This window comes from Hemitrygon akajei, chromosome 8, assembly GCF_048418815.1.
Source record: "Hemitrygon akajei chromosome 8, sHemAka1.3, whole genome shotgun sequence".
Lineage (NCBI taxonomy): Eukaryota > Metazoa > Chordata > Chondrichthyes > Myliobatiformes > Dasyatidae > Hemitrygon > Hemitrygon akajei.
In genome coordinates this window covers 93,562,844-93,587,120 of record NC_133131.1, presented here as the reverse complement: position 1 = coordinate 93,587,120, position 24,277 = coordinate 93,562,844, and positions in this window count along the sequence as shown.

The following is a 24,277-nucleotide window of genomic DNA, read 5'->3' as shown; positions in this document are numbered from 1 at the left end:
AGCAATAATCAGAACAATGGACAGGAAGCAAAAGTCAGAACAATGAAGTATTTCAATGAGAAGTTAGATTTGGAATAACTTGCAGATATATGGAGGAGGAAGACATAAAATTGCTATCAAGCATTCTCAAAACAAGTATAACTTGGGCTCATAAACAAGGAGTTTAGGGACCAGGTGAGATCCTCGGAAATGTGGACACCAAGGAATTTGCAGCTTGATACACGCTCCACTACAGCTCCATTGATGTAGATGGGAATGTGAGTGTGGCTCCTAGCATGCCTGAAGTCCACAATGATCTCCTTGGTCTTCTGTGTGTTAACAGCCAGGTTGTTATCGGCACACCACGTGGCCAGGTGCTGGACCTTGTCCCTGTAGGCTGTCTCATCATCCCCTCTGATCAAGCCAACCACCGTGGTATCATCTGTGAACTTGATTATGGAGTTAGAACCATGTACAGGAACGCAGTCATAGGTGAAAAGGGAGTACAGAAGAGGGCTCAGCACACAGCCTTGAGGCACGCTGGTGTACAATGTGAGAGTGGAGGAGGAGAGGTTGTCTAACTTAACTGATTGGGGTCTGTTAGTCAGAAAGTCCAAGGTCCAGTTGCAGAGGGATGAGCTGCTACCAAGCTGGCAAAGTTCAGCGATCAGCTTCGAGGTGATCATAATATTGAATGCCAAATTAAAGTCAATGAAGAGCATTCTGACGTAAGAGTTGGGGCTGTCCAGGTGGGTCAGGGCAGAGTGAAGTGCCGTGGAGATGGCAATCTCTGTTGACCTGTTGGTGCGATAGACAAATTGATGGGGGTTCAGGGTAGTGGGCAGACGGGATTTCAGATGTGATAGAACAGTCTCTCAAAGCACTTTGCAATGATGGGGGTGAGTGCAACTTGGCGGAAGTCATTCAGGCCCGTGGCAGTGGAATGCTTCGGCACTGGCACGATGGTGGTGATCTTGAAGCTTGTGGGGACCACCGCCTGGACCAGCGACAGATTGAAAATCTCCGTGAAGACCCCGGCCAACTGCCCTGCACAGACTCTGAACACTTGGCCAGGTATTCCATCCGGACCAGCTGCCTGCCGTACATTCACCCTGCTCAGGGTGGCGCAAACATCGGAGGTGGAAAGTGAGAGAGGCAGTTCACCAGGTGGGAGATCCGCTTTGAGGGTGACCTCCTTGTTCTCTCGGTCAAAGCGAGTGTAGAAGTAATTGAGCTCATCAGGGAGGGAAGCAGTATTGGTATACTTGTAGCAGTATGCTTGCCAGAATTGGGTAACTAAATAAAAAGTAAAGGAATTTCTCTTCATTCCCATAACTGAGTCTGGCATTAATGCAGTGTCAGTCACATCCTCTGGCTGTCCTGAGGGAACCAAATAAATGATGTATAAGGTGGTATTAACCTATAAAGTGGTAGTAATGTCTTCAGGCATTAATCCATTCCTCCATTATTTCTTCTGATGACATACATTTGTTTTCGAGATCAATATGAGTCTAGGCTTGATGATCAACAAGAAAAAGGCACAGAATTAGACAATAGTAACAAGTTTTATTTTTTTCTTGTCATGTAATACAGTTAATTGCACCCACATTGAAACATTAAGACATGCTTTAGGAACATTAGAGTAGATATAGAGTCATGAGAGAGGATATGAAGATGACTGATCATAGGCTGAGTTGAAGAGATCAATTTTAAAGACAGCTTTGATGACAGCAATGAAGATGCAGGCAGAAATACTTAAAGCTTTTCCAAGATTACTGGATGGAAGCAATAATCAGAACGATGGACAGGAAGCAAAAGTCAGAACAATGAAGTATTTCAATGAGAAGTTAGATTTGGAATAATTTGCAGATACAGTATTTGGAACAGGAAGACATAAAATTGCTTTCAAGCATTCTCAAAACAAATATTACATAGGTTACGCAAGAAAATGGATTGAATAAAAGAGAATGAAGTTTTGTGCAGTAAATAAATTTATAAAATGGAAACATGCTAACAAAGGCAATACATTGATTCAGGATGAAGATAAAACATGTCATGGAGAAAATGGAATAGCAAATAATATAATTAATTTACAAACTTTGTGGATCATAACCACCAAAGTAACTTTTTAAGTATTATTATGAACAAGTATGAATTTCCAAACCTGCAAAATCCATCCATGTATGTTGCTGCTGAGGGGTGTGTGTGTGTGTGTGTGTGTGTGTGTGTGTGTGTGTGTGTGTGTGTGTGTGTGTGTGTGTGTGTGTGTGTGTGTGTGTGTGTGTGTGTGTGTGTGTGTGTGTGTGTGTGTGTGTGTGTGTGTGTGTGTTACTCAGGCAAAATTTATCACAAATTTAGACATTCCCTGAAATTCTGAAGTGCAAGTTGAAATTAGCGTTGCCTTGTACTTGTTAATTCATTGACATGAATTCTTTTAAGAGCCCTCTTACTATGACCATAGAATCATAGAAAAGAAGATAATGAGAAAAAAATAACACAGAGATCTCCCGGGAGTCAGCAAAGTCCTGGTAATTTTGATGACTAACTGAAGACTTTCCTCTGGGAGTATCTGTGCTGGGGCACCTACTCAGTGTAAATACCATACAGGCAGAATGCCCAGGAGTACCCTCTCCATTTAAAAGCTAACCAGCAACACTATGGACAAACATGGGAAATCCTCAGGAGCTCATTGTTCTCTTTTCTCCTAGGCTGGAGAAAGGAAAAAAAGTGCTAGCTTTATTGGTGCAGTACAATATATTGTTTTACGAGTGCTCAGGGCTCCACCTACTGTTTAATACCTCCAGTAGTATGATCAAAATAAATGTAGAAGGCACAATCTGAACTTCTCTGAGCAGTGATTCATGAACTTTAAACATTGGATGTAATAACAACATAGAAAATGCTGTTAAAAAGATTGGGATGAAAGAATACTGTATCTACATAGTGAGCAAGTAGCATTAGCATTTTCACTTTCTGCATGATACATGATACCTATATAAATGTGAATTTTCACGAATATGAAGTGATTTGGTGAAGAAATGAGCAACCATTTGGTCTTGTTTGCTGTAGGGGGAACATTTCACGCGTTATCAGAATTGTCTGCATTGTTGCTATGATTAACACACAGAGGAAATCTTCCCCTTGTGTGTTTTATACGCAGGGGACTTTGTGTATCTGTAATTGAAAATGTTTTGGAAAGTTTGCTAGTTGATCTTTTTCCACAGAAGTGGAGAGGAACATCCAAGAATTTGATTCCCCTGTGACTCTGTAGGTATGAATCAGAGCAAAGCAAACAACATCATGTCAAACATACATTAGTCATGCAGCCTCGATCACAATTTCTTGTGCCCAAATATGAGTTTGCAGTTTGAGGCAGATGTATTTCCCAGCACTTACCAAAGCCATTGATAGTCTCAGACCAGGAGGAAGGGGAAAAGATATCTGTATTTGAGAGCTTCTCCTGCCAGGGTGTTCTGGGAATTGAGTCACATGTTTTTGAAGAGCTCCCACCTGAGAGGGCATTCATGTAACATTATTTCAATACAGGCAGTGTGGCACTTGGCTCTGAAGATAAAATTGCTTTGTCATCCTCTAGGGGGAGTGAAGACTACATGGATGCATCCAGTCATCAACAATGCTATACAGGCAAAAGTCAAAAGTCAAGTTGATGGTCATAAGCACGATCACATAGATGCTTAGGCACAATTAAAATTTGCTTGCAGTGGCATCACATGCACACAGTGTCAGAGACGCATTCACAAGAAAAATATAAATTAAAAATAAATTATACAAGAGAAAATGCAATTTGAACAAGAAAAAAATCCATGTAGTGTTGCTGTACTGAGGTAGTAACCAGGATTGTAATCTGTGATATAATAGTTGACTTTCTCCCTTTCACATGCCTTTGTCACACCTACTGCTCAGGATTCTCCTGAGAAAGCACAGCCAGCTGAGGCACTCTCACTCCAGTTAGCAGTCTGAGGCATCTACGGAGCATGACTTGCTAGGATACTGTGTAATTCTCAAAGTCATTTAAATGGTAGCATCCAGGATAATCCTGGCAGCAGTCCTGAGGACGATTAGTTAGAAGCAACAACACCTTTTAAAATAATCCTTGCATTGGTGCTGGACATAGACTCTGCAGTATTTAATCATAAACACAAGAAGATCTGCAGATGCTGGAAGTCCAAAGCAACTCACACAGAATGCTGGAAGAACTCAGCAGGTCAGACAGCACTTATGAAAATGAATAGATGTTTTGGCCTGTGTGGTGGAAGTGTGTATTGGGGCATGGAGTAATGATTGATAGTGAATGGAGAAGTTTCTGAGTGTGGTAGTGCAGCTGCAGGAAAATTGCTATTTGCCATGTAACTGATGCATTGACCTTTTCTGCTACTGCATCCAATCCCTTGGTACCTCTTTTCTGATGTTGACCCCGCTGTCATTCTATAATTTGATCCAGGGTATGAAGGACCTCTCTTCTGCTAATGTATTGAGTGGGGAGTTTGAAAGTTGGTTGCCCACTCCCATTATAGTTTGGGAACAATAAATTTCAATTGCTACTTTAGATAATCAATCCAAACTTTTCTAGGATCAGGTAATATCTGTTATTATCAAGTGACTAGTCACATGATTGGGTCACGCCAGAACTGCTCCAACACATTTCTCACGTGGTACAGAACATTGCATCATTAGATGATCCATCTGCACAGCTTGAATTGAGAATGACTCTGCGGACTGGCAGGTAGAGCTGGTGTTGTTCAAATTATTAGAAAGATCTGAGTTTAGGAAATGGACAGTACAACACCCAGATGATTTGCTGTGCTAACTTTTTGACAGGCTAGTGATCCTTTCAGAAGAAATTGTGAACTTGAGTGTATTCACTTTGCCTCATCAAAACTCATATGTGCTACCAGGGTTGCTGTCAGAAATCAGGAATATTAATACGAGAGGTGATTGATAAGTTCGTGGTCTAAGGTAGAAGAAGTTAGTTTTAGAAAACCTAGCACATTTATTTTTCAACATAGTCCCCTCCTACATTTACACACTTAGTCCAGCCGTCGTGGAGCATACGGATCTTGGACCTCCAGAAAGTGTCCACAGCATGGGTGATTGATAAGTTTGTGGCCTAAGGTAGAAGGAGATGAGTTATTAACTTCAATATAGCATTTGCTATATACCCTAATTCCAACGTATGCCTAACAATCAATATATTAAGATACCAACTAGAAGGAGTGTGGTCCTGGATCTCTTAGTAGGGAATGAGACAGGGCAGGCAATAGAAGTGTGTAGGGGAACAGTTTGGATCTAATGAATATACAGTAATTTAAATAGTTTAAATATAATTTTGGAGAAGGATAGGTCTGGTCCTCGGGATGAGTTTCAAGATTGGAGAAAGGCCAGTTTAGATGCCATCAGAAGGGAGCTATCATGTGTGGTGAGTCTAGAGGAAGGGCCTCCACCCGAAATATTAACTGTTTATTCTTCTCCACCAATGCTACCTGACCTGCTGAGATTCTCCAGCATTTTGTGTTTGGTGCTGTGGATCAGGATAAGTTGTTTTCTGGCAAAGGGATGCTTAGGGAAGGTCTTCAAAAGTGAAATATTGAGAGGACAGAGTTCATATGCTCCTCTCTGAATAAAAGGTAAAGTTTACAGGTCTTGGAATGGCTTTAGAGGGGCATTGAGGCTCTGTTTAAGAAGAAGAAGGAGGTCCAGAGTAAGTAAAGATAGCAAAGAATAAATTAGGTGTTTGAGGTGTATAAGAAATGCAGGAGATCACTTAATCAAAACAGTTAAAAGAAAGCATGGCTTGCTCTGACAGACAAGGTGAAGGAGAATCCCAAAGGCTTCCACAGGTATATTAAGTAAAAGAACAGCAAGGGACAAAATTGGTCTACTTGAAGATCAGCGTGGTCATCTAGATAGATAGATAGATAGATAGAAAGATAGATACTTTATTCATCCCCATGGGGAAATTCAACTTTTTTTTCCAATGTCCCATACACTTGTTGTTGCAAAACTAATTACATACAATACTTAACTCAGTAAAAAATATGATATGCATCTAAATCACTATCTCAAAAAGCATTCATAATAGCTTATAAAAAGTTCTTAAGTCCTGGCGGTTGAATTGTAAAGCCTAATGGCATTGGGGAGTATTGACCTCTTCATCCTGTCTGAGAAGCATTGCATCGATAGTAACCTGTCGCTGAAACTGCTTCTCTGTCTCTGGATGGTGCTATGTAGAGGATGTTCAGAGTTTTCCATAATTGACCGTAGCCTACTCAGCGCCCTTCGCTCAGCTACCGATGTTAAACTCTCCAGCACTTTGCCCACGACAGAGCCCGCCTTCCTTACCAGCTTATTAAGACATGAGGCGTCCCTCTTCTTAATGCTTCCTCCCCAACACGCCACCACAAAGAAGAGGGCGCTCTCCACAACTGACCTATAGAACATCTTCAGCATCTCACTACAGACATTGAATGACGCCAACCTTCTAAGGAAGTACAGTCGACTCTGTGCCTTCCTGCACAAGGCATCTGTGTTGGCAGTCCAGTCTAGCTTCTCGTCTAACTGTACTCCCAGATACTTGTAGGTCTTAACCTGCTCCACACATTCTCCATTAATGATCACTGGCTCCTTATGAGGCCTAGATCTCCTAAAGTCCACCACCATCTCCTTGGTCTTGGTGATATTCAGACGCAGTAGTTTGAGTTGCACCATATCACAAAGTCCTGTATCGGTTTCCTATACTCTTCCTCCTGTCCATTCCTGACACACCCCACTATGGCCGTGTCATCAGCGAACTTCTGCACATGGCAGGACTCTGAGTTATATTGGAAGTCTGATGTGAACAGGGTGAACAGGACCGGAGAGAGCACGGTCCCCTGCGGCGCTCCTGTGCTGCTGACCACTGTATCAGACCTACAGTCTCCCAATCGCACATACTGAGGTCTATCTGTCAAGTAGTCCACTATTCAATCCACCATGTGAGAGTCTACTCCCATCTCCGTTAGTTTGTGCCTTAAGATCTTGGGCTGGATGGTGTTAAAGGCACTAGAGAAGTCCAGGAATGTAATCCTCACAGCACAACTGACCCCCTCTAGGTGAGAGAGTGATTTGTGCAGCAAATACGTGATAGCATCCTCCACTCCCACCTTCTCCTTATACGCAAACTGAAGAGGATCCTGGGCGTGCCTGGTTTGTGGCCTCAGATTCTGTATTATCAGCCGCTCCATGGTCTTCATCACGTGCGATGTCAAGGCAACAGGTCTGAAGTCATTCAACTCCTTTGGTTGTGGTTTCTTCGGTACCGGGACAATACAGGATGTTTTCCACTGTCTGGGTACTCTTCTCTGCTCCAGGCTCATGTTGAAGATGCGCTGTAGTGGTTCTCCCAGCTCAGCCGCACAGGCCCTCAGTAATCGTGGGGAAACTCCATCCGGTCCAGCCGCCTTGCTGGTACAGATCTTCCTCAGTTGACCTTCCACCTGTGCAGCCGTAATCCTGGGCTTGGGCAAGGTCTCCTGTGAGTGGCTATTTTCCTGTGAGGAAAGTAAGCCTGGTGTGGATTTCTGCGGTGAGGATGAGATTGAGCTGTTGAACCTGTTGAAGAACAGGTTCTTACATACATACAGCCAAAAGAGAGGGAGAACCTTAAATTGATGTTTTAATCTGTACTTATACAGGAGGTGGACGCAGAGTGTATAGAATTGAGGCAAAACAGTTGTGAGTTCATGAACTATATCCAGTTTATAGAAGAGAAGGTGCTTGTGTGGAAGTTGCTTTAAAGCAAGGATAGCCTGAGGCAGTTGTATTCAAGTGAGACCTTTGAAGTGAGAATGCTGGGGACACCTCTGCTTACTACAGATAAGATAGGCTGGGGTGACTGAGGCAGTGTGTACCCTAGCCAGACGAATGAGGCCTCTGTAGTGAAATGTTTCCAGAAAGGTCTTCCTAAAACATAGTGACCCTTTACCAAAAGACCATGAAACATAGGACCAGAATTTGGCCACTCGGACCATCAAGTCTGCTTCACCATTCCATCATGGCTGATATATTATCAGTCTCAAACCTACTCTCTTGCCTTCTCCCCATAGCCTTTGACACCCTGACACTTTTACACCTTTGAAACCTACATTTTAGATATGCTCAATGACTCGGCCCCCATGGCCATCCATGGCACAAAATTCCACTGATTCGCTGCCTCTGCTAAAGAAATTCCTTTTCATCTGTTTTAAATGGATATCCCTCTATTCTGAGGTTGTGCCCTCTGGTCCTAGATTATAGGAAACATCCTCTCCATATCTGCTCTAACTAGGCCTTCCAATATTCAATAGGTTTCAATGAGATCCCCTGTCATTCCTCCGAACTCCAGTGAGTACACACAAGGGGAGTGCTGGAGACTGATGAATTAAGTATAACAGAAGGATGTGAAACATAGAACCTTGGGATTCACATTAATCCTACATGCCAAGGACTTTTCATGGACCCTCTTGGCTTTCCTAATTCTCTTTAATTTTTTTTCTGGCTTCTTTAGACTCCTCATATGCTTTGTTTGATCTTAATTTCTGAGGCATTACATACTTTTCCTTTTTCTTCTTGACTAAGTTCATCACCTCTCTGGATTCCCAAGGTTCTCTTATCTTTCCATCCCTGTCCGTCCTTCTAACAGGAACATAGCTTTATTGTACTCTGTGCAATTGATCTTAATGTCTGATGTGGACTTGCCAGAAGAAGGGTGTTCCCAATGAACTCTTCTTAGTTCCTGCCTAATGCCCCTGTAATCTGCCTTACTCCAATTTAAAACTCATTCCCAAGGGTCATGCCTGTCCTTATCTGTAGCTATCCAGAGTGGAAAGGAGTTGTGCTTACTGTTCCCTATCTGCTCACCCACGGAAAGGTCAGCCACACCAGGTCCCGTACGGACCCTCCTCTCGTTGGACCATCCACATATTGATTTAAGAAACTTTCCTGGATGCACTTAACAAGTTCAGCCCCATCTAAACCCCTTGCACTAAGAAGGTTCCAGTTTATGACGGGGAAGTTGAAGTCTTCCATGACAACAACCCTATTATTTTTACACATATCCTTAATCTGTTCCTCAATGTCCTGGTGACTATTCATGGGTCTGTAGTACCATCCCATCAGTGTGATGGTACCCTTCCTATTCCTGAGTTCTACCCAAATGGACTCAGTGTCTGACCCTTCCATTATATATCCCTGATATTGTGATACAGTGATATTGTCCCTGATTAGTAGAGCAACATTACCTTTTACCTCTTTCCTATCTTTTCTACAACCTCAAAAACCTGGCACATTAATCACCCATTCCTGCCCCTCTTTCAACCAAGTTTCAGTGGTGGCCACAACTTCGTAGTTCCATGTACTGATCAATGCTCAGAGTCCATCACTTTTAACCATAATACTCCTAGTATTAAAATACACACACTTCAAACTATCTGACCCCCTCATACTTGTTATTTCAATTTTGCCTTTCAATACTTTCCCTGACATCTACTGTCTGGTGTGATCCTTCCTTTACTGACCTGGGACTCTGGTTCCCAGCCCCCCTGCAAAACTAGTTTAAACTCTCCCAAGTAGCATTAACAAACCTCCCGGACAGGATATTGGTTCCCCTCCAGTTCAGGTGCAACCATTTCCTCTTATATAGGTCACCCCATTCCATAGAAAAGGTTCCTGATGGAGGGCAGAGGGGTGGGGGGTGGAGAGGGAGGAGTGGAGGGTGGAGGGGTGGAGAGGGGGATGGGGATGAGGGTTGGGGGTGGCTAGGTTAAACAGTCAAAATGTAATCGGCAACTGGTTGTATTGAATGTAATTTGTTGGTGTTGCAATAAAAGTTAGTGATTTAAAAAAAGAAAAGGTTCCAATGATCCAAGAACTTGAAACCCTGTTCCCTGAACCATCTCCTTACCCACTCATTCACCTGTGCTATCACCCCATTCCTACCTGCACTAGCCCATGGCACTGGGAGTAATCTGGAGATTACTACCTTGGAGGTTCCTCTCTTCGGCCTCTTCCCTAACTCCATATACTCACTGCGTAAGACCTCTTCCCCTTTTCTGCCTATGTCAGTGGTGCCAATATGGACCACGACCTCTGGCTGTTCACCGCCCCCCTTGTGAATATCCTGCAGTCATTCCAATGCATCTTGGACCTTAGCACCAGGGAGGCAACACACCATCCTGGTGTTCCTTTTGCAGCCACAGTATCTCCTTTCTGTGCCGCTATCGAGTTCCCTATAACTATTACACTGCCCGACCTTACCCTTCCCTGTTGAGCCTCAGAGCTGACCACAGTGCCACCATTTTGGCTGCTGCTGCTTGCCCTGATAGGTCACACCCCCCACCTCAGCAGTACCTAAAGAGGTATAGTGGTTGCTGAAGGAAATAGCCACAGGGGAACATATGTATTTAAATAATCATCTAAAATAATGTTGCATTTAATAAGTAAAATAAAATTAACAGTGAAAGATTTTTAAAAGCAGTCTCCAGAGAGCTGAGTTTTCTTCTGTTCATTTCAATCCATGTGCCCTATTTGCCCAGATTTAATTTAGCACAGGTTCAGCAAGTTCAGGAGCAGGTGCATATATTGGTGCTCTGCCAAAGGACTTGTAGTACAGGTTATTCTTGATAGTAAATCTTCGCAGAAGATCTGTCAAACCCAAAGAACATCCAGAAGCTCCTTCTGGATGACAATGTATTTGAAGTGTTGGCACTGTTGCAATTTGGGTGAAAATAAATGGAAAATATTAATCACACACTTTATTAAAGGTGTGCTCTCAGGGTACTTGGAGGCACATGATAAAGTAGGCTGTAGTCATCATGGTTTCTTCAAGGGAAAGTCTTGCCTGACAAATCTATTGAAATTCTTTGAAGAAATAGCAAGCAAGATAGACAAAGGAGAATGATTTGATGTTGTGCACTCGGATTTTTAGAAGGCTTTTGACAAGATTCCACACATGAGGCAGTTTGACAAGTTTGATAAGCCCATAGTTTCACAGGGAAGATTCTAGCATGGATGAAACAGTCGCTGATTGGCAGGAGGCAAGGAGTGGGAATAAAGGGAGCCTTTTCTGGTTGGCTGCTGGTGGCTGGCGGTGTTCCACAGGAGTCAGTGTTGAGATCGATTCTTTTTACGTTATATGTCAATGATTTGAATGACAGAATTGATGACCTTGTTGCAAAGTTTGTAGATGATATGAAGATAGGTGAAGGGCAGGTAGTTTTAAGGAAGTAGAGAGGCTATAAAAACGACTTAGACAGATTAGGAAAATGGACGAAGAAGTGACAGATGGAATACAGTATTGGGAAGTGTATGGTCATGCACTTTGGTAGAAGAAATGAAAGGGTTGACTATTTTCTAAATGGAGAGAAAATACATAAAAAACCGAGTCATATGGGAATTGGGAGTCCTTGTGCAGGATTCCCTAAAGGTTAATTTGCAGGTTGAGTCTGTGGTGAGGAAGACACATGTGAGGTTAGCTGTGAGCTGTAATTTCAAGAGGACTAGAATATAAAAGCAAAGATGTAATGTTGAGACTTTATAAAGCACTGGTGAGGCAACAGTTGGAGTATTGTGAGCAGTTTTGGGATCTTATTTTAGAAAAGATGCCCTGAAACTGGATAGGGTTCAAAGGAGGTTCACAAAAATGATTCTAGGATTGAATGGAATTTTTAGATTCCATCTATAAATTTGCTGAGGATACAACTATTGTTAGTAGAATCTCAGGTGGTGACGAGAGGGCGTACAGGAGTGAGATATGTCAGCTAGTGGAGTGGTGTCACAGCAACAACCTGGCACTCAATGTCAGTGTGGTGAACTACATATACCTGTCTGGTACTACATATACCCCCCCCCCCCCCCCCCCGCTGACTGCTCCTGTGGCTCCTCCCACAGACCCTGGAATAAAGGCGATTGGAGGCACAGCCCCTTCCTCAGTCTCCAGGATGTTGTGTGGTGGTCACTTGCTGCTTGTGCTTTCTTCCAGCCAATAAAAGCCTACCTTAACTCACGTCTCCGAGAGTTATTGATGGTGCATCAGTCAGTAAGAGGAAAGAGCTGATTGTGGACTTCAGGAAGGGTAAGACAAAGGAAAACATACCAATCCTGAGAGGGATCAGAAGTGGAGAGAGTGAGCAGCCTCAAGTTCCTGGGTGTCAAGATCTCTGAGGATCTAACCTGGTCCAACATATTGATGTAGTTATAAAGAAGGCAAGACAGCAGCTATACTTTATTAGGAGTTTGAAGAGATCTGGCATGTCAACAAATACAGTCAAAAACTTCTATAGTTGTGCTGTGGAGAACATTCTGACAGTCTGCATCACTGTCTGGTATGGGGGGGGGGGGGGCTACTGCACAGGACTGAAAGAAGCTGCAGAAAGTTGTAAATCTAGTCAGCTTCATCTTGGGCACTAGCCTACAAAGTACCCAGGACATCTTTAGGGAGCAGTGTCTCAGAAAGACAGCATCCATTATTAAGGACCTCCAGCACCCAGGGCATGCCCTTTTCTCACTGTTACCATCAGGTAGGAGGTACAGAAGCCTGAAGGCACACACTCAGCAATTCAGGAACAGCTTTTTCCCCTCTGCCATCCATTTTCTAAATGGACATTGAAGCTTTGGACACTACCTCAGCTTTTTTTCAATATACAGTATTTCTGTATTTGCACAGTTTTAAAATCTATTTAATTTACGTAATTGATTTACTTGTTTAAACATTATTTTTATTTTATTTATTATTATTTTTCTCTCTCTGCTAGATTATGTATTACATTGAACTGCTGCTGCTAAGTTAATAAATTTCACGTCACATGCCGGTGATAATAAACCTGATTCTGATTCTGAATGGTTTATCATTTGATGGCTTTGGGCCTGTATTTGGTAGAATTCAGAAGAATGAGGGGTGACCTCATTGAAACCTTTCGAATGATGAAACGCCTTGATAGAGTGGATGTGGGAGAGTCTAAGGCCAGAGAACACAGCCTCAGAATAGAGGGGTGCCCTTTTAGGACAGAGATGAGGAGGAATTTCTTTTGCCGGAGAGTGGTGAATATGTGGAATTCTTTATTCCGAACACTGTATTCCATCTACCATTTCTTTGCCCATTCTCCTAATCTGTCTCAGTCCTTTTGTAGTCTCTCTATTTCCTCAAAATCTACCTGCCTCTCCACCTATCTTCATATTGTCTACAAACCTAGCAAAAAGGCCCAACACTGACCCCTGTGGAACACCACTCGTCACCGGCAGACCACCAGAAAAGGTTCTCTTTATTCCCACTCTTTAGCTCTTGCCAATCAGCTAGATGCTTTCCTGCAATACGATGGGCTCGTAGCTTGTTAAGCAGTTTCAGGTGTGGCACCTTCTGAAAATCCTAGGGCACAACATCAACCCATTTTCCTTTGACTGTGTTATTTCTTCAAAGAACTCCAACAGATTTATCAGGCAAGTTTTTTCTTGGAAGAAACCATGCTGCCTACGGCCTATTTTATCATGTGCCTCAAGTACCCTGAGACCTCATCCTTAATAATCGATTCCAACATCTTCCCATCATTGAGGTCAGGCTAACAGGCATATAGTTTCCTTTCTGCCTCTCTCCCTTCTTGAAGAGTGGAGTAACATTTGCAATTTTCCAGTCTTCTTGAACCATTCCAGGATCTAATGATTCTTGAAAGATCATTACTAACACCGTTACAATCTCTTCTGCCACCTCTTTCAGAACATAGAACATAGAACATAGAATAGTATAGCGCATTACAGGCCCTTTAGCCCACAATGTTGTGCTGACCCTCAAACCCTGCCTCCCATATAACCTCCCACCTTAAATTCCTCCATATACCTGTCTAATAGTCTCTTAAACTTCACTAGTGTATCTGCCTCCACCACTGACTCAGGCAGTGCATTCCACGCACCAACCACTCTCTGAGTGAAAAATCTTCCTCTAATATCCCCCTTGGACTTCCCTCCCCTTACCTTAAAGCCATGTCCTCTTGTACTGAGCAGTGGTGCCCTGGGGAAGAGGCGCTGGCTGTCCACTCTGTCTATTCCTCTTAATATCTTGTACATCTCTATCATGTCTCCTCTCATCCTCCTTCTCTCCAAAGAGTAAAGCCCTAGCTCCCTTAATCTCTGATCATAATCCATACTCTCTAAACCAGGCAGCATCCTGGTAAATCTCCTCTGTACCCTTTCCAATGCTTCCACATCCTTCCTATACTGAGGTGACCAGAACTGGACACAATACTCCAAGTGTGGCCTAACCAGAGTTCTGTAGAGCTGCATCATTACATCGTAACTCTTAAACTCTATCCCTCGACTTATGAAAGCTAACACCCCATAAGCTTTCTTAACTACCCTATCTACCTGTGAGGCAACTTTCAAGGATCTGTGGACATGTACCCCCAGATCCCTCTGCTCCTCCACACTACCAAGTATACTGCCATTTACTTTGTACTCTGCCTTGGAGTTTGTCCTTCCAAAGTGTACCACCTCACACTTCTCTGGGTTGAACTCCATCTGCCACTTCTCAGCCCACTTCTGCATCCTATCAATGTCTCTCTGCAATCTTCGACAATCCTCTACACTATCTACAACACCACCAACCTTTGTGTCATCTGCAAACTTGCCAACCCACCCTTCTACCCCCACATCGAGGTCGTTAATAAAAATCACAAAAAGTAGAGGTCCCAGAACAGATCCTTGTGGGACACCACTAGTCACAACCCTCCAATCTGAATGTACTCCCTCCACCATGACCCTCTGCTTTCTACAGGCAAGCCAATTCTGAATCCACCTTGCCAAACTTCCCTGGATCCCATGCCTTTTGACTTTCTGAATAAGCCTACCGTGTGGAACCTTGTCAAATGCCTTACTAAAATCCATGTAGATCACATCCACTGCACTACCCTCATCTATATGCCTGGTCACCTCCTCAAAGAACTCTATCAGGCTTGTTAGGCACAATCTGCCCTTCACAAAGCCATGCTGACTGTCCCTGATCAGACCATGATTCTCTAAATGCCCATAGATCCTATCTCTAAGAATCTTTTCCAACAACTTTCCCACCACAGACGTAAGACTCACTGGTCTATAATTACCTGGACTATCCCTACTACCTTTTTTGAACAAAGGGACAACATTCACCTCCCTCCAATCCTCCGGTACCATTCCCGTGGACAACGAGGACATAAAGATCCTAGCCAGAGGTTCAGCAATCTCTTCCCTTGCCTCATGGAGCAGCCTGGGGAATATTCCATCAGGCCCCGGGGACTTATCCGTCCTAATGTATTTTAACAACTCCAACGCCTCCTCTCCCTTAATATCAACATGCTCCAGAACATCAACCTCACTCATATTGTCCTCACCGTCATCAAGTTCTCTCTCTGTGGTGAATACCAAACAGAAGTATTCATTGAAGACCTCACTCACTTCCACAGCCTCCAGGTACATCTTCCCACTTTTATCTCTAATTGATCCTACCTTCATTCCTGTCATCCTTTTATTCTTCACATAATTGAAGAATGCCTTGGGGTTTCCCTTTACCCTACTCACCAAGGCCTTCTCATGTCCCCTTCTTGCTCTTCTCAGCCCCTTCTTAAGCTCCTTTCTTGCTACCCTATATTCCTCAATAGACCCATCTGATCCTTGCTTCCTAAACCTCATGTATGCTGCTTTCTTCCACCTGACTAGATTTTCCACTTCACTTGTCACCCATGGTTCCTTCACCCTACCATTCTTTATCTTCCTCACCAGGACAAATTTATCCCTAACATCCTGCAAGATATCCCTAAACATCGACCACATGTCCATAGTACATTTCCCTGCAAAAACATCATCCCAATTCACACCCGCAAGTTCTAGCCTTATAGCCTCATAATTTGCCCTTCCCCAATTAAAAATTTTCCTATCCTCTCTGATTCTATCCTTTTCCATGATAATGCTAAAGGTCAGGGAGCGGTGATCACTGTCCCCCAGATGCTCACCCACTGACAGATCTGTGACCTGACCCGGTTTGTTACCTAATACTAGATCTAGTATGGCATTCCCCCTAGTCAGCCTGTGAACATACCGTGACAGGAATCCGTCCTGGACACACTTAACAAACTCTGCTCCATCTAAACCCTTGGAACTAATCAAGTGCCAATCAATATTAGGGAAGTTAAAGTCACCCATGATAACAACCCTGTTATTTTTGCGCCTTTCCAAAATCTGCCTCCCAATCTGCTCCTTGGTATCTCTGCTGCTACCAGGGGGCCTATAGAATACCCCCAATAGAGTAACTGTTCCCTTCCTGTTCCTGACTTCCACCCATACTGACTCAAAAGATGATCCTGCTACATTACCCACCCTTTCTGCAGCTGTAATTGTATCCCTGACCAGTAATGCCACCCCTCCTCCCCTTCCCCCCCCACCCCCCCCCATCCCTTTAAAAGCACTGAAATCCAAGAATATTGAGAATCCATTCCCGCCCTGGTCCCAGCCAGGTCTCTGTAATGGCCACTACATCATAATCCCATGTACATATCCAAGCTCTCAGTTCATCACCTTTGTTCCTGATGCTTCTTGCATTGAAGTACACACACTTTAGTCCTTCTACCTTACTACCTTTATACCCTTTATTCTGCTGCTCTTTCCTCAAAGCCTCTCTATATGTTAGATCTGGCTTTACTCCATGCACTTCTTTCACTGCTGTATCGCTCTGGGTCCCATCCCCCTTGCAAATTAGTTTAAACCCTCCCGAACCATGCTAGCAAACCTACCAGCAAGGATATTGCTCCCCCTCGAGTTCAGGTGCAACCCATCCAATCTGTACAGGTCCCACCTTCCCCAGAAGAGATCCCAATGATCCAAAAATCTAAAACCCTGCCCCCTGCACCAACTCCTCAGCCACGCATTCAACTGCCATCTCCTCCAATTCTTACCATCACTATCACGTAACACTGGCAGCAATCCTGAGAATGCCATCCTTGAGGTCCTGTTCTTCAGCCTTCTGCCTAGTTCCCGAAACTCACACTTCAGGACCTCATCCCTCTTCCTGCCTGGGGTGAACCCTGGGGTGAACACCATCTGGTCCAGGTGGCTTACCTACCTTCAAACCTTTTAGTTTCCCAAGAATGTTCTCTCTAGTTATAGTAACTTCATGCTTCCAGGCAGCTCTAATGTCCACCATACCGCTTGCATCTTCAACAGTGAAGACTGACGCAAATCAGTTCATCCGCCATTTTGTTGTCCACATCAACCTCTCCAGCACTGTTTTCCAGCGGTCTGATATCTACTCTCACGTCTTTTACACTTTATGTATCTGAAGAAACTTTTAGTATCTTCTTTAATATAATTGACAAGCTTACTTTCGTATTCCATCTTTACCTTCTTCATGATGTTTTTAGTTGCCTTCTGTCGGTTTTTAAAAGCTTCCCAAGTCTCTATCTTCCCACTCTGTTATATGCCCTCTCTTTGGCTGTTGGCTTTGACTTCTCTTGTTAGCCAGTTTTGTCATCTTTCCTTTAGAATACTTCATCCTCTTTGGAATGTATATATCCTGTGCCTTCTGAATTGCTTCCAGAAATTCCAGCCATGGCAGCTCTTCTGTCTTCCCTGCCAGTGTTCTTTCTCAATCAGTTCTGGCCAACTCCTCTCTCATGCCTCTATAATTCCTTTTTTCCACTGTAATACGGATACATTTGATTTTAGCTTCTACTTCTGAAATTTCAGGGTGAATTTGATCATATTATGATCACTTTTCCCCTAAGAGTTCTTTTACCTTAAGCTCGCTGATCAATTCTGGTTCATTGCACAACACCCAGTTCAGGTCCTCTAGAGGCCTCAACCATGAGCTGCTCTAAGAAGCCATCACAGAGGTACTCTAGAAATTGCCCCTCCTGGAATCCAGCATCAATTTGATTTTCCCAACCGACCTGCAAATTGAAGTCCCCCATGACTTCTGTAACACTGACCTTTTGGCATGCATTTTCTGTCTCCTGTTGTAATTTGTAGATAACATCCTAACTACTGTTCCGGGGTCTGCATATAACTACCATCAAGGTCCTTTTAGCCTTGCAGTTCCTTAGCTCTATCCATAATGATTCAACACCTTCTGACCCTATGTCACCTCTTTCTAATGATTTAATTTAATTTTTTACCAAGAGCAACTCTGCCCCCTCTGGCTTGTTCTTTTGATGCAAAGTGTATCCTTGGACATTAAACTCTCAGCTATAATCTTCTTTCAGTCATGATTTTGTGATGCCTACAACATCATACCTGCCAATCTGCAGGTCTGTTGCAAGTTCATCTGCCTTATTCCATATACTGTGTGCATTCAAATATAACACTTTCAGTCCTATATTCACCCTTTTTGATTTGGTATGCCTTTTACGTTGCAACTCATGCCATTGACTACAATTTTACACAATCAACAGCTCCTCCTCACTGCACATTGCCTCTTTGTGTAAACCAGCTACCTTATCTTCAGCATTATCGTCCAGCCTTCCTACAATATAGGACACTAGTCGCACCATGCTCATCCTCTTGATTCCTAACTTTGTCTGAGGTCTTACCCACATCTTCCTCCTCAAACTCTCCATTACTTGTTCTGACACTCTGGATCCCACCCCCCCCCCCCCCCCCCCACACACAACTCTAGCTTAAACCTCACCATGCTAACCTTTAACTAACCTTCCCGGTAGGATATTAGTCCTCCTCCAGTTCATGCGTAAATCGTCCCTTCTGTACAGGTCCCACATTCCCTAGAAGAGAGCCCAGTGATCCAAAAATCTTATGCCTTCCCTCTTACACCAACTGCTTAGCCACATATTAAACTATATAATCTCCTTAGTTCTGGCCTCACTAACACGTGGCACGAGTAGCAATCCTGAGATCACAACCCTGGAGGTCCTGTCCTTTAACTTAGCACTTAACTCCCTGAACTCCCTATGCAGAAAATTGTCACTCATCCTATCCATGTCATTGCTACCTACATGGACCATGACTTCTGGCTGTTCAGCCTCCCACTTAAGGAATGCTGAGAACTCTATCTGAGATACTCTGTACCTTGGCACCCAGGAGGCAACATACCATCCTGGAATCTCATTCTCGCTCATAGAACCTCCTGTCTGTTCCCTTAACTAACAAATCCCCTATTGCCACAGCGTGCCTCTTCTCCCTCCTTCCCTTCAGAGTCACAGAAGCAGACTCAGTGCCAGGGGCCCAACCACACTGTATCTTTCCTCCGTCAGGTCATCACCCCCAAATTATCCAAAGTGATATAGCTGTTGCTCCAAATCCTTAATATGGATTGTTAGAAGTTGCAGCTGGATGCACTTCTCGCAGATGTAGTCATCAGGGAAACTGGAGGTGTCTGTGCCTTCATCCCACAAGAGGAGCATTCCACTATCCTGCCTGTCATCTCTACTGTCCTAGCTGAGCAGATATAAAGAAGTGTGATGAAGGCCGCTGTGCTTGCCCCTGCCTTCCTTTAACTTGCTCTTCCTAACCAATCTCAAATGCCAAATAATAATCTGTGGGTCGCTGGTCAAAGCTCGTTCTCGCTGTAGTGACCCAATGCTACCTTTAATACTCGGGTAGTTGACCTGACTGAAGTCCCCTCCTCTCAAAACTTCTGATGTCCACATTGGCTGCTGGTTGAAGGTCTTTTATCAGTGGGTTTACTTGATGGTCTTTTGAAGCCTGAGTGGGGCTTGCAAACATAAATCTCTCAAAGCTTCTGAGCCATCTCAAAGTCCCCTGGTTTAGAGAAATCAAATGTCTCAGGGGGCTTTATTAGGTAAGTAGATGCAGGTACTGCAGGTATTTGTTCCATTTCCCTGTTTGTTTATTTGTAATTTTATATATTTGGACTATAGAAGTCTTCCTTTCTCTCCCCAAGATTTTGACAGACTTCTCTGCTCTGTCTATGTCTCTGTGCACTTCTCCTGGCTAGCGACCCACAGATTATTACAATATATTCACTTTTGGGTGTCACTTGAAGGTGTTGCCAAGCAACCCGAGCTCTTTTTCCGCTCCATGCCCCATGGTGCATACAGTTAGCAAACTAGCATAGGCCATTTAGATTGATAAGTCTTTGCATATTTTTCATAGATATATGTGAACAAGAACAGTGTCAATAAATCCCTTCTTCTTGGGGATCTCACTTGGTCATAGCACCAATTCATTGAGTGTCAGCCACTTCTGACACCTCATCAGTGTCTTATCCAGTGTTTGATAATGAGGGATAGTGCAGAGCACACCAAGGTGCCAGCATGGATGATACTCAACTGAACTTTATTGATAGCCCTGCTTGGACAGTATGTGAACTCCTCTCATGTGGGAGTAGCTAACTGAGTGGCAAAGGAATAACACTACTAACTACCACAATACATATCAGCCTCTGATTGAAGAAGTTCCACCTCAGATTCCCCTTAAATATTTCTCCTTTCACCCTAACCCAATGATCTCTGGTTCTAGTCTCATCCAACCATTGGAGAAAAGCCTGTATGCATTCACCCTATCTGTACACATCCTAATTTTGTATACCTCTACAAGATCCCTGCTCATTTTCCTGCACTTCAGAGCCAAAAGTCCCAAACTATTGAACCTATCCCTGTAACTCAGGTCATCAAGTGCTGGCAACATCTGTGTAAATTTTCTCTGTACTCTTTCAAGCTTTTTTATATATCTCCAATGGAAAGGTGACCAGATCTGCACACAATACTCAAAATTTAGCCTCATCGGTGTCTTATACAACATAACATCACAACTCCTGTACTTAATAAACAAGGCCAAAAGCAGTCAAATTAACATTCCCATATATGGTATTAATGCAGCTAATGCAATGTCAATTTGATTTATGAAATCTCCAGAAACATAGACTTTAAGAAGTACACTTAGTTGAATGTGTCAACATTTCTGTTGCATTACTAATTCAGGAGCCATAAAGTATTTTGTACATATGTCTACTTGTGATTTTATTTGTCAAAGCTTTTCTTAAAGGCTCTAATTTTGTGTTAAAGTTTATTCAATTCTTGGAATCTGAAAGCAAGATTTTTTTTGGCTTTAGAAAAGATTTCTTATTATAACAGCTTTTGGCACGTTTATTTTAGTAAAATATATTGCTACATTTCAAAGTCCAACCCCACATTCCCTTTGTAAAAGGTGGAAATGGGTAAGGCTGGCCAACGGGACGCAGGTGAAGCTATATAGGCCAATCCGCTGTAGAGTGGATACAATGGATTACAGAAACATTGATGGACTCCAACTGTACCATCAACTTTGGATGATGGAGATGGAAGGTCATCAATGACCTCCACTGGGGTCCACTCAAGGTCATCCACTGGGAGCTAAGGACCCAGGAAGAAGAAAAAACATTATTGCTATTCTTTACTACAGATTTTGTTTCATTGTGTGCATGCTAAGGAACTTCATTTCCCAGTTGGTTCAGAAAGCTATGATGGTTAGCTGGGCTCAGGCGCTCAGGCTGAGCAGTTCAGTAATAAAATTTTCTGACATAAAGCCACGCCAAGTTTGTCTTTGTAAAGGACAAACATAACATGGTGTCAGAAGTCAGCGTGAGGTTTAAATACGAAGAGTAAATGTGTTTGAGTGAGAGAAAGATGCTCGTTACAACAGGGAGAAGAGCCTGTTGTTCCAGAAGTTCAGCTGTTACCGAATTCATCAAGAAATTCAGGTGAAGTGCTGAGAGTTCCCGTCATGGATAGGCTAAGTCCTCCCACACCTATGCAGTTTACTGGCAATCTAACGGATAACTGGATACACTTCTAACCACAATTCAATATATATTTAGCTGCCAGTCGAGTATGAGGGACTGATGAAAAATTGAAAGCATCTATCTTACTGCCTGTAATTAGGGAAGATGCTTTGGATATCAATAACAGCTTTCAAGTTGATGAGACAGCTTTTACTTTGGAGACTCTGATGAGAAAATTTGAGGAGTATTTTGCTCCAAGTAAAAGCACCATGTTTGAGAGATAAGTTTTTTCTCCCCTGTGACCAGAGCAAAGTGTTACCAATACCTAGCTGGCTTCACACACTGAGTAAGTCCTTTGAATTTGAAGATTTGAGAAACTCACTAGTTAGAGACAGAATAGTTCACGGAATTTCAGATGATGGACTTAGAAAAACACTAGCAATCCCGTAATAGCGAAAGCCGGTGGAAGGCCACGTGCGTCCGCTTCCATTTGCCCGGAATCAGTGACCTTTGCCACGGAAAAACAGTTTTTAGCTAACAACGGGGAACTCAACTCTCAACGACTCTTGAAGGATTAACGTCATAAACAGAATGGGCAAGTTTTAACCCGTCTCTCTCTCTCTCCAACAATTGCCACACAGGGTCCCCAATGGCTGCAGCCTGTATGAACTGAACAAACTATATATTTCCATCGGACAATTCATTATCCCTTAGACAACGACACAGCTTATTTCTTATTGATTATTATTATACCCGCGCTTTTAGATTTAGTATTGACGACGTATATTATCTGTGTGTTTGCATTGATATTATTTTTGTGTATTTCTATCAATAAATACTGTTAAAAATAGTACCATCAACGGACCTCTCTATCTTTGCTGGTAAGTGACCCAGTTACGGGGTACGTAACAGTGTAAAAGATTTGACACTGGAAAAGGCTGTGAATATGTGTAGGGCAGCGGAGACCACATGACCTCCGCTGCACAGGGCAGACACAATAGTGTATGGTGTGAAAACAGAAGGGCAGTGCACAGGGTGTTTCCCAAAGCAATAGCATAGCAAAGAGATAGGCTCAAAGAGCAAATGCAGCAGATGTAGAGCTAGTCACTTTCCAATGACGTGTCCTGCTTATGGAAAGTCCTGCAAAAATTGTAGGAAGAAGAATTATTTTGCAAAATGCTGCAAAGTTGGGTACCAAGGGAAATGTGCACACAGCTGATGAGGAAATGGAGGAATTGTTTGTGGATTCGCTACAGACTCTGGTGTCGGTAAAAGAGAATGGATTGTTCCAGTGACTGTGAATGAGACAGCAATTCCATTCAAGCTCAACTCTGAGGCCCAGGTGAATCTGTTGTCCATGGATAATTACAAGATTCTCAAAGTAAAGAGCAAGATTTTACCCAGTGAAGTTAAAAATGACAGGCCACACTGGAGAGAATGTTCCAGTAAAAGTGACCGTCAAACATAAGAGTAGCACCTAAAAGCACAGCTAGTGATTGCTGAGGAGAGCATACAACCAATATTAGGTCTGACTGCATGTGAAAGGATCAAACTGGTGGAACAAGTGTTTGTAGTGGCTTCACAGACCAAAGATGACCACACTTCACTCATGGAAGAGTACACAGATGTCTTTGAGGGGCTCAGATGTTTACCTGATATAACTTGAGAAACCTGTAGCAGCATCCATGAGAGATTCAGAGAGGTTATGCAAGAGAAGCACAAGAACTCCACCTTCCTTAGACATCGCAACAGCTACAGAAGCATGACTGTCAGGATGCCAGAGATGAACAGAGTGACCATGATGAAGAAGTCACTAGTCTGGCTTCCACCTCATGCAGCTGTGGTTCAAAATCCATCTCTCATTGACTTCCATTTGAAGAATGGAAATCAAAAATATTTCCACAATCCTCTCCAAAGTTGATGAGGAATAATAAAAAGGAAGATGGGAAGACCACATGGATCCAAAGGGCAGAACAACAGCAACAGTTCAACACAAACCAACAGCAGGAGTTACTATCCATGATACATAGACAACAGAAGGAGCTTTGTGACCGGAGCCAGACTCAGTTGGAGCTTATGCAAAGTCTCGCTGATCACATGGATGTAGACTAGCGCTCCATTATGAGGAACATGGAGTGAATTATGGCTACATAGCAAGAACAAGAACAGAGATTAACTGATAGGATCTTGGCAGAAGGATGTGAAAGAAATGACGTCTCAAAAGAACACTGGTATTAATGCAGCGAGTGTAAGATTGACATCTGTGAAAATAAATAGCAGTCCAAAAGGGATCATTAAGCCACCACAGAGAGGGATTGAGAGTTGTTGAGCAAACAAAGGACTTATTTGCTCATTACAATTGAAGTTAATGTAAATATCTTTGCTGGAAAGTATTATTGTGTTTTGCAGGTTTTTGAGGGGATATTACATTATATTCTTTAAAGGGGAAAATTCTTTATTATGTCTGTATGTAATAAAGAACTTCAGTTCCCAGTGTGCAATGCGGGCAATTCACCCAAAACTGGAATGACATTGGTGAATAGATGATACACAGACATGCGCTTAACATCTTGTCGA